The sequence below is a fragment of the Rhodamnia argentea genome, chromosome 5 (assembly GCF_020921035.1).
Source record: "Rhodamnia argentea isolate NSW1041297 chromosome 5, ASM2092103v1, whole genome shotgun sequence".
NCBI classification, from domain to species: domain Eukaryota; kingdom Viridiplantae; phylum Streptophyta; class Magnoliopsida; order Myrtales; family Myrtaceae; genus Rhodamnia; species Rhodamnia argentea.
This window is the reverse complement of record NC_063154.1, coordinates 17105311-17121418: the sequence shown is the minus strand read 5'-3', so window position 1 is coordinate 17121418 and position 16108 is coordinate 17105311. Positions and strand designations below refer to the sequence as shown.

General features: G+C 39.8%; 1 pseudogene; it reads right to left on the bottom strand.

Moving 5' to 3' along the window:
* The window catches only part of LOC115755177, a 40697-nt pseudogene that overhangs the window by 13716 nt on the left and 10873 nt on the right, over window positions 1-16108 (bottom strand).

Sequence of the window (16108 nt, the reverse complement as noted above, 5' to 3'; positions counted from 1 at the left end):
TATCAAAGTTATGGCACTTTTGACCTCCTAGGTCGATGTACACAGGATGATAATTCTCAACACAAACTTGCTATAAAAAAAAATTTCGAAACCGTGTTGATAGGACACTGTTTAATTGGAAACTGACAAGAAAGGACACACTTTCTTCCATTTTTAATAATAACATCACGTAATCACGTCGTAACATTTTTGTAATGAACTGAATTGTCGAGGCACAAACACAAATTGTCAATCGTATGTCGAGGGTATTGAAAAAAAGAAAAAAAAAATTCAGTGGATGGTATTTAATTTAAAATTAATTGAAGAAAAAGCATACCTTCAGCAACTTTCAAAGTGACCATTGGATTGATAAAGCCGCCATAGGAATCGCCACCAATGTAGAGTTGGGTTGCTCAGAAACTCAGGGTGCAAAGTGAGCCACTGAATCACAGCCCAAGCAACAGAGTAAAATCAGATATATTCTGATGGCTTGGGCCTAATATAGTCACAGTGCAATGTAAGTATCTCGAATAGAGAAAATTTCTCAAAATTTTTTTTACTTGGAATGTTTTTTTTACTTACCTTCCTAAGAAATTCGTAAGTATCGGTGGCCGAAATATTGTCATTCACATTGTAGCTTTCCCAATTATTCACATATGAAAACCCGGTCCCGACGGGCTCGTCGACGAATATAATGTTTGCGACCTGTTGATCAACCGATCAAATGATCGGGGTTGATGCAGCCAAAGTCCCAGCCTGGGAGGGAAGAAGAAACTTCCTGTTACCTCTGTCCATGAATATTCATGCACTTTCAGAGTTGGTCTGCTTGGAGTTGAGTTCTTGTAGTTGAACGTGAATGGACCTGAATGCAAGTAGAAAACAAGTTAGCATCTTCCAAACTTAGCTATTTCAACATTCTAAAGTTAGATTTCCTTATCCATCTTGACACAAAATCACTTCGTTACATATAATTTTCACACAAAATAGTCTCTTGCACGCAGCGCCGATTTAAATAAGGTCCTTGTTAGCATAATGGTCCTTGAATGACTGTAAGAGTAATATTATATTGTGGGCCATAACTTTTTGAATGAGTGAGCCCCACAATAATTTTTAGTTATTTATTATTTATTTTTTTGGAGCCCAGTAGATAAAATATTATTACATAATCATTTCTCTTTAATAAATAAAAGTAGGTAGTTTCTAAAACAAAACTGATTAAGTTTTGATTAATTTTTGCTCTTACATTGACCGTTAAGTACTTAACCCACAAACGAAAACCTTATATGAAAACCTAGATAGATTGTTAGAGTTGAAATGTCCATCCGACAAGCAGGCTGTCACATAAGATTTCCGAGGGAAGATTGTTCGAAGAACTTCGAAGGTGAGCGAAGCTAATGCAACTGGGGACAGTAATTGAAAGTTCAATAACCAAATGGATGTCAGAATAAAGTTACTACAGCGGCAATGTTACTCTTGCGAGGTTCGGTTTGTTTCGCAGAAAATGAACATTAGAGGATGGACATGTTTGGCGCATATTTTAGACTTACCAATCTCGTACAAGATTGTGGAGAGAGTGGAGCAACCGGGGCCGCCGGTGATCCAAAGCACCAGAGGATCATCTTCTGGGCTCCTCTCCGACTTGATAAAGTAGTAGAACATCTGCACATCTTCCAACTCTCCAACCCCAACATACCTAATCCCCACCAAGAACAAACCAACAGTCAAGAACAATGAAATCTCAGTAAGAAGAGAGAGAGAGAGAGAGAGAGAGAGAGAGAGAGAGAGAGTTGATGTTTCGCCGCACCCAGTTTCAAGATAGAAAGGAAGTTCACCGGGGAATCCTGGTAGAGCCTTGATCACTGTCTGTGAGAATGCAGAGCGAGAGAGAAGACTTAGAGCGAGACCAAGAAACACCAACCACTTCATGTTTTGCTCAGAATTTAGGAAGATCTCTCTGTCGGTTCTAAATGCTCAATCGCAATGCCCACGTTTCCTCATTGCGGTATTATGATGCTTGGCTCGGCCTTAAATCCCCATGTTCGCATCATAGCGTCTCCCATGTAGGGTAGGAAGGAGTTTTATCATGCGAAAACGGCAATTAGTTCGAATTATTACAGTCAAAAGGTTTGAACATACCGAGTTATAGTAAAGAAAAAATTGCGACGAGCATTAGAAAACACCATCTTCTTTTGTAGGGAGGATAGTTCAAAATGTGACATGAAAACTGTTAGAATATGTCGCGAGTTTGAGCCCCATTAAATAAATACGGTCCAAATTAAATTGAGCAAGTGTGGCCGAATTAATAAAGTCCAAGCTTTGCCTTTGATTTTGTTAGGTGCAAGAGAGAAGCCGAAGAAGATAAAAGGAATGCGGGCGTTGTTTGTCTCCTTCTATTTGCACATTAATTAAAGGAGCCCCCAAGCAAAGATGCGGCAAGGGACCATTTGAACCTCTCTACCTTTCTATTAGATGCCGGACATTTCTTGTTGTAACTACATTTGCAGTAATTTAGCCAGTTAAATTCTCATGATATAAAAAACTACGTAATTTTGTAAGTGAGATTTCACTGGAAATTATGAGGGGTCAAGCACTGAGTGAGTTACTGGGTCTGATCAAGGGCTGAAAAGCACCAACAGAGTGTTCGAGTACCTCCAGCCATCGAATTCCGTGCTGCTCTTCTACGTGAAAGTAGGCATCGACATTCGCACCGAATCAAATAAATCTAGTGCCAGATTCCATTTTCTTTCTTTTATCAACTATCCGATTAGGTTCTCCTATATTTTCACTTCATGAACATGACCCGAGCACGGAAGGATTCGTTCGGAAAAATCTTAACACGACACGACTTTACTCCGGATCGACTCGTTTCTCTACCCATTTTCAACGAGGAACGCTTTCTCGATCGGATCGGGAAGGTTTGGTAACGGCAAGGCATGAGGAGAGTAGTGGACAGGAACCAGCGATTGGTACACAACTGAGCTACGACAGAGTGCTGTGATTGGTACGACATTGGAGTAATGAGACAAGACAGTACATTATCGTGATCGACCCTTCTCACCGTTGAAAGTAAGATGTAAACTATACCAACCAAAGTGAACGATAAGGAACACGCTAGAAGCCCTAATGTCCTCTTGTTTCGCGAAGCCTCAGAGGTGCAATGTGAGCCACCGAATTAAAGGTCGAGCAACAAAATATCGGGTAAATCTAAAGGATGCGTTTGTTTGACACACAAAAAAGTAACATTTTGAAAAATATATATTTTAAAAAATGATTGTTTATATCATACAAAAAAATTAGTGAATTAAAATATTTTTCAATATCAACAAGAGTTTATGCCTCGACATTTTTATCCGTTGTACATTAATTCCAATGAGTTGGGCTAAACTATTAAATTGGGGGTCCTTATGTATCACCCATCGTCAATTTCAGAGTTGTATACACACAATTGGATTCCAGTAAAGGTGGCAAAATGAGTCTAGAATCCATATATTAACCCATATTTGATTGTGTGGGTTATAAATGAATTGCCTTAAGTGTTAAAAACATATTTAATATGACTATAAATTAGTTACCTAACAACTTAATGGCTCTTAAATGCTTTATTACTAACCCATTGCAAAGACCGTATAAAAATAAAAATAAAAAAACTTTTCACTCGTTTTCTAGTACTAAATAAAGCACCCAATGCATCATGTGGAATTGGAAATATTAGGACAGTTTTTATAATTCCATAATTGTTATTCTTGAATTTCTATTTTTATGATTTTATTTTATTTTTTTCATTTGTTTGCTTCTTTCTTTTATTTTATTTTTCTACGAAGTCTTGTGAGGGTCTTAAAGCACTCGTAGGTCGCGAGAGAGGGGCCCTCACCCGGATCTGACGATGGCTGCGAAGGCCTCCGCCCTTGCTCAGAAAGCCACGAGGCTAGGGGAGCGATCGACGAGCTAAGAAGCACCAACACCGATACGGGACACGCGGCACAACACAACACGACATGTTATTTTAAAAAAAAATAAAAATTTTTGACATGTTGAATACTCTCGTAATTTGATCTCAACCAGCTTACAAAATAAATAAATAATAAAAAAAATCTTGTAATCTGCGGTCTGCTCGCTTCCCCTCCTCTCTCACGTCTCCTCCCCTTCTCTCTTTACTTTTTAAAAAATCTCTGACGCACGCCTCACCTCTCTCCTCCTCTCCTGTCTCTCTCTCTCTCTCTTCGCTGTCTCCCCCTCTTCTCTCTCTTTACTTTCCGAAAACATCACCGAAAACATCTCACGCTTTTCATCTCTCTGTCTCTCTCCTCTCTGCGTGAAAAAATCTCACTCCCTTTCCCCTCTGTCACTCCTCTCTGTCTTGCTAAACCAACCACGACGTCGACCGCTATGATTTTTGCTGCTCGTCCCTCCTCCGGCGCTCTCTCCCTCTGTCCTCCGACTCGTTCGCTCTCTCTGCGCCGACGCGCACGAAGGCCGTTCCCTGCTCAACCACCGGCTGCGCCTCGCGGGCTTCGTCCCTCATCTCTCTCATCGCCGGAGACGCTCTTCCTCCCCCTCCCCCACCGTTCTCTGCCCTTCGGATCTGCTTTTCCCCGCCCTCACTCCTCACCGACTCGCGTTGCGTCGGACCTTCGACACGCGTTGACCGCGTGTCGAACGCGCGTCGGACATCGACACCGACACGCTTATTATAAGAATCCTCAAAATTCGAGCGGGCTTACGACTCTTGATTAGAGGTAGTAATAAGCAAACCACCTAATCAATCATGGCGAAACATTCTTTAGGCTTGTACTCGGGAGCCGTGTGTCCTCCTCCCCGCGCAAAACGAGTTGACAGTTTAGTATCGCTTTCGCAAAATAATAAGGGAAAAGTTCAAAAAAGGGCCTAAAGTGGCTTCATTATCTCAAAAAAGGGCCCATAGTGAATCTTGTTTCAAAGAAGGGCCTGAAGTGTCCAACCTTGTTTCAATGAAGGGCTCGAAGTGCCCAACCTTGTTTCAATGAAGGACCTGAGGTCGCCGGCCGGCCATCGGGAACTATTTCCGGCAATTGAACAAGGTTATTTTTGTCCAAAAAAATTAAAATAAAAAAAGACCCAAAACTCTATAATTAAAAATCGCAGGCGGAAAAGGGAAGGTTTCTGGCGTTCTCTTCTTCTCCTCCGACCCACGCTCATCAACGTCCGTGGAGCCGGGGGCGTGCAACCAGGCGGTGGCATGCGAAGAGGCGGCGACGACGCTAGAGGCTTGGGACTGGGAGGCAGCGGCGACCTCCAAAGGTGAGGATTTAGAAAATTCCTCCCTCTAGGGGTCACAAAGAACCTTCGTCCCCAATTCAAAAATCGATTCGATTATGTCGGGCGTTTTACCTCCGGGACTAGACCGACGTCCGGTGGTGCTGTCGATGTGCAACCACTAGCACAACGATTGTCTGTCTCAGCTCATCTACACCAGTAATAGCTGCCTTAGTTGCTGTTCCTTTAAAATTTTTATTTTTTGGTCAAAAATGCTCCTTTAAGATCACTTGTGATATTTGTATATCTATCACCAGCTACTTCTTCCATCCGATTCATGTTAGAGCTTGACTTAATCTTTGGTGGGAGCATTAACTATTGCATCATAAGCTCCTATGATAGCATGTCCACTGTGTTGAGCTTGACTTAATTTTCTAATCTTGCTGCTTTTTTTATTTATACACAAAGGGCATCCGCAACAAGAAACTTCTGTCTGCCCCTTTTTGTGCTTTGTTTCTTTGGAAACTAGGCTTTGCTCTGCCTGCATGATTTAACTCGCAGAATTTCGATGAGTGAGTTAAAATATATTGATATTGGCTGCTTTGAATATCCTGCTTTGGCTTTGTTTTATGCAGTTGCTAGTTAGTTTATCGACCGGTAGAGATATTGCAAAATTACGATGCATCTACACATTTTGACAACACGGCGACTAATGAGCTTGCGATGTACAACAGAAAATGTGGAAATGTAACTCGATTTTATGCTTTTCTCACTTGTAGGAAAAAGCTATAAGAATGAAGAAACGGTAATACAAGATTCTCCCTATTAGATGTTTGGTATATGTTCTCTAATTTTGTAATCATCCAGCTAAACATTTGTTTCAGCCTAATATTGATATTCTTCTCTGGGCTCTCTTTTCATCTCCTTCATTCGCTATTCTATTTTACTGTTGTGTATAAAGGTTGGAGTCTCCCATCATTAAGCTCTTGGGGTATAATCACCATTATCTCCGTTAGAATCTTATTGACAGGTATGTTATGGATTTTTATTTTGCTTGTTCTATTTAGTTATGGGTTAGGCCTTGCCAATAGTTTACTTAAAAAACTCAGATGCAGTAATCTTTTTAGGAGAAATCCATATGTGCTTTCCTTTGTCATAAAAATTTTCGTGCTCGTACTTTGTCTTGTTTTGACTAATGATTTATTTTGCAGTTCAATCGTAGGCAAAGAGGAGGATGTAAGGACCTCAACATGAAAGAGTTGAAGACAAGCAACTTTTTTGAGATACTCAAGACCAACAACATAAACTCTTTTTATTTTACTGTTAGTTGATATATATGGGTATGGTTTGGAAGCATCTTAAAGTATGAATAGGCCTAAAGTGTTGAGAAGATTTCTTGTGTTGGGAGGTTTCTCTTTTTCATCATACAATGTGGATCATTTCAAATTTATCTAATGCTCTTTAGTATGTTGAGAATGCTCTCTCGGAAGAATGCTCAACATTGCAGAATGCTTGCTTTCTGTCATTGGCAATAGATCCACCACCATCATCATCAAGCAGTCATCATCTATGATCATCAACAACTCAACTTTAAATAATTGAATTTACTGAAACATAACATTTGCATTACAAAAAGATATAACGCCATACAAGTTCACAACTTCAATATGTGGGCACTGCGCAACACTCAATATAAAGCTCCAAAAGACACCTACAAAGAACAATAATCACGGCCCTCCAACATCTTTCTAAGGGTCGTACATTATCAAAACTTCTAATAAAATCTTCTTTCTTTTTGCCACATCCATCGGGGTATGTGAAATGCAATTGTTGAGCAATAGTTGGCCATTGAGCCGTGCTATAAGCGTCGGGGAGGCAAACATGACTCGGCATTCCCTCGATGCCACCATCGCGAGGTTTTGAAGGTTCGATTGCTGGCATCCGAGTAATCATAAGAAGATTGGATAAAAAACTTCAGATGGAATTATAAGTTAAAGCTATAAAAGAAAAAAAGGCGGATCATTAGCGAAAAAAAGGCAGATCACGAGCGTAATGTACCAATCAGCCAAGACGCACTATGAATTGAGCGAGGGGTGGTTCTTGTTTAGAAATCCTCATACATATAGCGATTTCTCTCCGCCAATAGGCGTCTGCCCAAAAAAAAAAAATAGAAGATCCGAAGCTATCGATCCTCCTAGCATGTCGCACAACATCTCCACCTTCGAATCAACCATGGTTGGCTTGGAGGTCGAAGCTTTCTTCCCACCAGAATCGCAGATGCGAGGATATCTTTTCCAAAGTCTCAGATTCCATCAACAAGTTAGTAAACAAGGGAGAAAGCAATCCGAGAAGCACTTTAGATTCTATTTATTCCTCGGTGGAAACCGCTATCAAAGGAGCTAATGGTGCAATAGTTATTGCTCCCACCAAATTGTTCTCTAAAGTGAATCGATGGAAGAAGCAGCAGGTGATGGATACACAATATCACAAGTGATCTTAAAGGAGCATTTTTTACCCAAAAAAAAAATTCTTAAAGGAGCAGCAACTACGGCAGCCATTCCCGGTGTTGATGTGCTGAGAGAGACAATCATTGTGCCGGCAATCGCACATTGCCAGCGCCACCGGACCTCGGCCGAGCCTCGGAGGTAAAACGCCGCACACAATCGAATCGATTTTTGAATTGGGGACGAAGGTTCTGTGTAAACCCTAGGAGGAGGAATTTTCTAATTTCTTTCAAAATCCTCACCTTTGGAGGTCGCCGCCGCCGCCCGGCCGCAAGCCTCCAAGACTGCCGCCGCCTCTTCGCATGCCGCCGCTTGGTAGCACGCCCCCAGCTCCCTGGCCGTTGATGAGCGTGGGTCAGAGAAGAGAAGAAGAGAATGCCAGAAACCTTCCCTTGTTCCACCTGCGATTTTTAATTTTAGATTTTTCGGTCTTTTTTTATTTTAATTTTTTTGGACAAAAATAACCTTGTTCAATCGCCGGAAATAGTTGCTGATAGCCAGACGATGACCTCGGGCCCTTCATTGAAATAAGATCGGGCACTTTAGGCCCTTTTTTGAAACAAGATCCACCATGGGCCCTTTTTTGAGAAAATGAAGCCACTTTGGGCCCTTTTTTGAATTTTTCCCAAATAATAATTAGCCACTTAGAAATTCAGAAACTATATCCCTAAATAATTGTGAGAGAACGAAACGAAATAATCCCAGAAAGAAATGATGGGATAAAGGTCCTCGCCTCGACGGCTGCATACGTGAGATAGGCTTCTCCGTAAGAGTAGAACGTAGTGTATCTAAGAAAAAGGTCAATGTAAACACGAAAATGAGATATTAAGATTGACCATTTTCATCGACTTATAAAACATAATTCGGGCATCGGGTAGAATCTCATCCAAAACAAAAAAAAAAAAAAAAAGAATGCCGAGACCAAAAGGGAATGTTATCGAAACCGACCCGGCAACTTGTCCATCGACGAACCACGCTTCCCAATCTTGAGATATCGTTAAATTCAGCGTGTAGATCCAGGCGAGTGTTCCCACATACGGAATGGTCATGTCATGGTCGCCGCTGCACGTCGAGAAAGTTTAAGTAAATTAGGTAATAGCCAAAAAACATAATAAAAGTAAGTAATTGGTTAATTTAATTACCTATAAATAAGTGCTCGATATCCCCTTTTTAAGAGCTCTTTGTGATCGTCAATCACTTCTCTGACAGAGTATTTGTAAGATAAACTCTCGTTGCACCTTGCCCACTTCCTAATTGTTCCCTGGCATATCATTTTTTACCCCCAAACAAAATGAGAATAAAAAGATAATTAACAATTTAAATAGAGAAAACTATATTACTTTGCAGAGTTAAATGTGTTTCTTTGCAGCATTGCCCATTACATACCGGTCGGACGTGAAGAGCCTCTTGAACGGTTCTATCGTTAGCCCAACTATAGGAGAGTATGTAGTTATAAACCTTCATGGGAAAAGAAAAATATATAGTAAATTTTGAAAGGCAAATCTAGTATATATCTACTATACTGAATCTTGTTGAAAAGAAAGTAAGTACTAATAGGTTTGTCGCCTAGACAGGGGCCACCGGTCATTGGATCCCAAATTTCGGGACTAGCAGTTATTTTTTATTCAATTGCCCTATGTTTAAACTCGTTTCATGAACTTTTGATATTTAAATGTCATTATTACTAAGAGCGGGATATTATTTAAATTAGATGACATGACAGAAAATGAACCGAGATGTAGTAATATCACGACAAAATAAAAAATTTACACTAATGTCAATGGGATGTAAATTAATTTATACACGAGATTTGAATGTCAATGTCTCAATTACTAGGCGCATTAGTCTAAGTTTCTTTTTTTTTTTTTTTGCTTTAGTTAGATCATGATATAAGTGTTATTACTATTCACATGCAAAAAGAAGAGGAAAAAACAAAACCTGCTTGTATGGGCTTTTTTTCAAATTGCGCAAATTTTTTTTACCAAATTAGGTACAAAAAAAAAATATTTACCGATTTGGGGTCCGCTCGGCAACCCAACCGCCGAGGGGGCCCCCCGCTCCGCCCCCAACCGGCTCGTGAGCCAACCCAAACATACGCCTGCCTTTTGTTCCTCTCGGCCTTTTTTGAAAAAAAAAATCATAATTTTTTTTACGTTTTTAATAATTATTATTTTATTTATAATTTTTTAAGCTTATTTTATTAATGTAATTAATTAAGAATATTCATAAAATGAAAGTGCTGAGATATATGAAGAACATGTAATTTTTATAATAGATAACAATCGTTAATCGCAATTACATCTACTAACAATGTCGTCTTTCTACATGACCTCATACTCCGTAATCGAGTTCTCTTCTGTGCTCGGCAGGTCTAATATTGTACCAACGAGGACGAGGCTAAAGAGGAGGATCCGGCTAAGGAGGATGTGTAGATGATGAAGGCATATCTTGTGAAAATATGCCCTGCCCAGACAATACATATCCTACCGAAGAAAAACTTGGATAAAAAGGAGGGAAATCGGATCCATACGAAGCGGGAGAAGGAGCTAGAGTCTACAGGTTAGGAAATGCAAAAGTAGATTCCTCGGGAAATGGGGCAGCAAAATGGGCAAATCCTGCAACGAAACTTGTCCGGCCTAATCCTAGAGCGAAACCCGGAGTGAAATCCGTCGTATGATACTCGAAAGTGTAAGGGACGGCATCGCCAACTACATGAGCTCGAGGAGTCCTCCGAGTCGACCGAACAAGCTTAGGTGGATCATCATCATGAGGGTCAACAAGCTTAGGTGGATCATCATCATGAGGGTCAACGGATGCTACCGTAGTTGTTGGTTGAGGTGGTGGCATCATTGTTAGTTGCCCCTCCTCATTATAGGCGTATAGTATTGCCCTAGCTATCCTCTCCACATCTGCCCAAGTCCGACGAGATAGATGTGAATTTGTTATATGTAAGATTTGTTCCACGCCATCACCTTGGTAATGATATCACAAGTAACAAATGTTATCAAATGACAATAACTTATGTTACTAAAATATAATTAATAAATTAAATTGAAAGTATTTGCACGAACCGTTGAACCCATTGTAGTTCCCGTAATAGAAATCTACTTCCTTGTATGTCTACGGAACCACTCCATATATTCTGAATGAAAGTGAAGTTCCTCCGTTGCGGGATCAGCATGGACTATATATTCGATACGTCCGTCCCACATAGTGATCCATCGTTCGTGTCTAGCTACCCAATCCTTCCGGGGTGGCCTATTGTCAATATCATGCAAGGCTTTGTGATCGCCGGGAGGAGTAGGTATTGGCTGCTGCATATCAAATTGGCGAAGTACTCGGTCTAGATAATGCTACTCGACTATCTAGAAACAGATGAGTGGGACACAAACCCTCCAAATATCTTGTCCTTACATGCAGTAATACGGTAGAGTCTCCAGAATGTCGCCGCCGTAAGACTTCCAAGTAATCTGTTATCGTAATAAAACATATCAAATTAAACGAAAAATTAATTTAAAAGATAATATTATATTAAACTCATTCGTTGCTATCATTACTTACATATTTGGATGCCAATCTATCAAGTTGGTAGCGCAGATATACCAACGTATGCGTGGAGACCTCCGTTGTGTTTCAACCTTGACTCCAACCGTATAAACAAAAAACATTCAATTTTCATATATTATACATACTGGAAAGAATTAATGACGCACGAATTGAAAATACAATAGATCATATACCGACTACTAAAAGGTGCATGTACTAAAGGAATATCAACTGTCGGGGATGGGGAGATACATCAGAAGCGCTCCCACACCCAAATCTGCAGTATATGTAAGGCACCGTCCATTTGCTTCGCTTCCGGGTCGGTTGCACGACATAACTCCCGAAACAACCATGCAAGTGCTGCTAAACCCCAACTATACTACGTAGGGACGTTGAGGTTCGCCAAGAATGGAAGAAACAGCAAACTAACTCGGGCACCTGATTTGATCGCGAAAATAGATCCTCCTAGCAGACGGAGAATGAAAGTTCGTGCATGCTGCACTATGATGAAGTCATCGGCTTCGGCCGTAAGATCTTCAAAGCATTGTCTCAACCAGCTCAAACTTATTTGTGTGCCACGTAATCAGGCTGGGTGAGCACCAAGTAAATCATTATATACAGTGGCCCAATTCACAATATCGGGGTTAGTAATCGCACCTCTATCTATAGGAAGTCCTATAAGCACCGCAATATCCTACAGTGTGATAGTGCATTATTCACCTTCCGGCATATGGAAGGTGTGGGTCTCGGGCCTCCACCGCTCGACCAATGCATTAATTAAATGCCAATCAAGCTGCACAAATCCATCAAATAAACGCCATAAAATCCCAAAGCTTGCAGATACGGGACTATGCATAGATCAAGTTCACCTATATGTAGCATCGCTCTCCGACATCTAAGGGCTTTTGTCGGATTTATCCGTGAAATGTAACATGAATAGTTTGTTGCAATTTTCATAATGCTATTACAAAGGACAGATCAACTGAAAATTCTTCAATATACTTAGTATCCCATATAGCATGAGATCTATGTTGGGTTTGTCCATAAGTAGTGAACTATCCTCTAGGCCCGGTTGAATGTAAGCACTCCGTGCCATATCTACACAATTGTGATATTATAACATTACAACAAATTCCTATATGTATGGATAATATGGAACAGATAAACCGAATAAATATTGTGCAAGTTTGATATTAGAACATTACAAAAAATTCATATATGTAATGTAAAAACTCAAGAAAAATGAATTTCATAAATATCAATCCAATAATAATAATATGATATTACAAAAAATTCATGAAACTAATTTACATAATTAACACAAGTATGATCTACTCTCAAGCCGATCCGTGTGCACAAGTTTTCCTATTGTGCCCCGATTTTCCACAAGATGTGCAATAATTTCACGAATTGCTACTGCTCGGGCTTCTCTAGTTCATCTCATTCCGGATCCGTGATGCACAGAGCCTTCCTTTCTTCCAAATACGACTCGGGTCCGGCACTCATGGCAGCCCGCCAGGTTCAAGCCGGTAATAATGATGCCCCAACGGATTAAACATATACCGATAGCACTTAAGGGTTTTATCTAATGTATATCATTCATCTACGTACGGTTCGTAAACAATGTCATACGCTTAATATGCTGCAATTATGTGTGAACATGGAATTTTCAACCCTTGAAATTTTTCACAAGTGCACATTCGCAAGTCTAGGCGCATTACGTGTTTGTGGCCCCTTGAACCCCCGGATCCGTCACGTGCATTTTTCACTTCGAAAACCCCGCTATCAGAATCGAAACATGTGATTGCATGCCTATTTGCTTTTTGACCGTTGTGCTCAAGCACCTCACCCGAAAATTGTGTATATTTCCACCGATTTTCTTTCTGCACCATGTATATTGTTCTTCTCATATCAAAATAGTGCACCGAATGATAGAATATCTTGTCGATCATGGCTGCTATTGGCGGACCACGAAAACCCTTTAGCATCCCGTTGATCGATTCAACTAAATTTGTCGTCATCGATCTATATCTGCTCCCTTCATCATAAGCCTTTATCCATTTTTCTCTTGGAATCTAATCGCACCATGCGGCCGTGGCCGGATCAAACCCCCTAATTTGGCTCATGATTTGGTCGACCTTCCGCCGTTGGTTCGCGTAAACTGTATATTACAACATTAATTAATACTTCTTACTCAAATTTTTGCACACGTATTTTCCTAAAATTTACAAATTTGAGAATTTATCCGCTATCCGAACAAGACTTTTGCCTTCGACATTTTTGAATTGTTTATTGTAGCTGCTGGCAACGTGTCGAATGTAATATCTATGGTGGCCATGTAAAAGACGCCACCGTCATGTCTCCATTGCTCATTGAATCCCGATATGTCTATCCGATAGTACACAAATATCATATCTTTTAGTGACATATCTCTGCAACATATTCATAAACCAACTCCAATTGTCAACATTTTCCCGATGGACTACAGCAAATGCCAACGGGATATTATGATTATTGCCATCAAGTGAGGCCACATAAAAGAGGGTTCCTCGGTATTTTCCGCACAAAAATGTACCATCAACAAATATCACAGGACGACAACTCGCAAAGCCTTCAATAGTCTACTTGAAAGTCCAAAACATCCGGTTGAAAACCGTGCGGCCTTAATCTAGGTTGATATGATCATCAATCACAAAATGTGAACCTGGATTCCGGCTCTCCATTTCGATCATCCACATTCTCAACCTACCGTATGACTCATCCCAATTTCCAAATTGTCCGACAATCGCCATTTGTTTGGCCTTCCAAGTTTTACAGTAAGTAGGTTTGAAGTACAGCTTGTCTTGAATCTCCGCCATCGGTAGCTTGATTTTGATATCCGGTTGGGCGGCGACTATTGCATCTATCTAGCTGCAGAGGTACTTTTGGTCAAGGTGTCAATGATCCCGTGACATTTGCGGAGAACCGCATGTATGTGGCCCATTATGCTTACTTATTTTCAGAAACATGCCACCCGATTTAGCAATCGCGCGGAGCCTCCAACCACATGGTCCATTTGGATTGCCACACTTTATCACATATTCTGCTTTCTTTGTCAAATAACTACGAAAATTTTGATTTCTCCTAGGGAGTACTCTTTTGCAGCCAATCGCACCGCGTCCCATGATGGAAACAACATGCCAACATCAAATTCTTTTGATGGATCAACTAACATAAGGTCCGGCTTGGCTCTTGTATCGTCTTGCATCATGTCAAAGTCGATATCTGAATAAGGCGGTGGATGTACCAACGGCAAAATGGGATTACTGCACCGGGTATTGTAGTAAGCCTCCATATTATCACATCCGACATCTTCTTCATCATTGTCATCGGTATCTATCCAAGGATCATCTTCTTCATCACCACCACCACCACCACCACCACCATCATCATCATCATCATCATCATCATTACCATCATTATCATCATTATCATCGGATCGCACGCATCGATTATGCGGACTATCATCGCCTTCACCAACATTCGAACCTTTCTCCGTGAAAGCATCTCTCATTTGGTGCTCTGCTACGCTTGCATAACACTATAAAAATCCCGTAGCACCAGCCTGAAGTGCAAATTGCTGGATCATCGTAATCGTAGCATCATCATGCACCTCCGTAAAGTCATATGTAACACAATTGCGTCTCACAATTGGATATCTATACATCACTATTTGAATATATTGGTTTCATGTTATATTCAACGCACTCTCGATCGAAACATGTAACTCATCAAATGTCCATATGTTTGCAATCCCGAACATGGTAGATTTACCGTCTTCGTAATCAATTTCATATTCAGTTCGTACTATTGTACCTCCCCAGTGCACAATTGTAAAAGATGTAGACGACATTCTACTAAATAAATAAATTATAAATTATTTCTAAACTACAATTTGGTAAATATCGTCCCATATACGTTATCAAAATAACATTATCACTATCTACGTATCAAATGAAATAAATGTCTTAGTATAGCCGTAAGAGCTTAAACGATTATTTGCCAGAAGGGCAAAATCATCATTTTTTAAAAGTCATAAGCCAAAATATCCTGAATCGTCCATGGCCAGTTGATTGTGGCCATTTCCTAATTTTTAAAATTTTTTACAATTTTTTTGGGAGACAATTTGTTGAAAGGGCAAAATCGTCATTTTTTAAAAATCGTCGGCCAAAATACCTTGAATCGTCCATGGCCAAATGATTGTGGTTATTTCCTTGTTTTTGAGATTTTTTACAATTTTTTTGGGAGACAATTGTTGGCCAAAATACCTCAAATCGTCCATGGCCGGTTCATGGTGGCCATTTTCTAATTTTTCAGATTTTTTATAATTTTTTTGGGAAACAATTTGTAAGAATGGCAAAATCATCATTTTTTTTAAGTCGCCGACCAAAATAGCCAAAATATTCTATGGCTAGTTGATTGTGGCTATTTCCTATTTTTTTTTAATTTTTTTAATATTTTTCCTTCATTTTTTTGAAAGTTTGTATGATTTTTCTATATTTTTAATCAGTTTTGTATTTTCTAATTTTCTATTATTCAAAATTTGAAATTATTGAAAGCATATCTTTCGGACCGAGTCAAACCCCGCCGTCGCTTCTCGGGCCATCTGATCAACTTTTTTTTATTTTCCAAAAAATTCATTTTACACTCATAAATTTCTTTTTCATTTTTTGAAAATCGTCAAAATGAATATGGACATAGTGGCAAAAATGAGTCCCAAAAAATTATTTTTATGAGATTATGGTAATTTTTTTATTTACCTAAATTCGTAAACATTGTAACTATTCAGGGTACAAATAATAATCAAA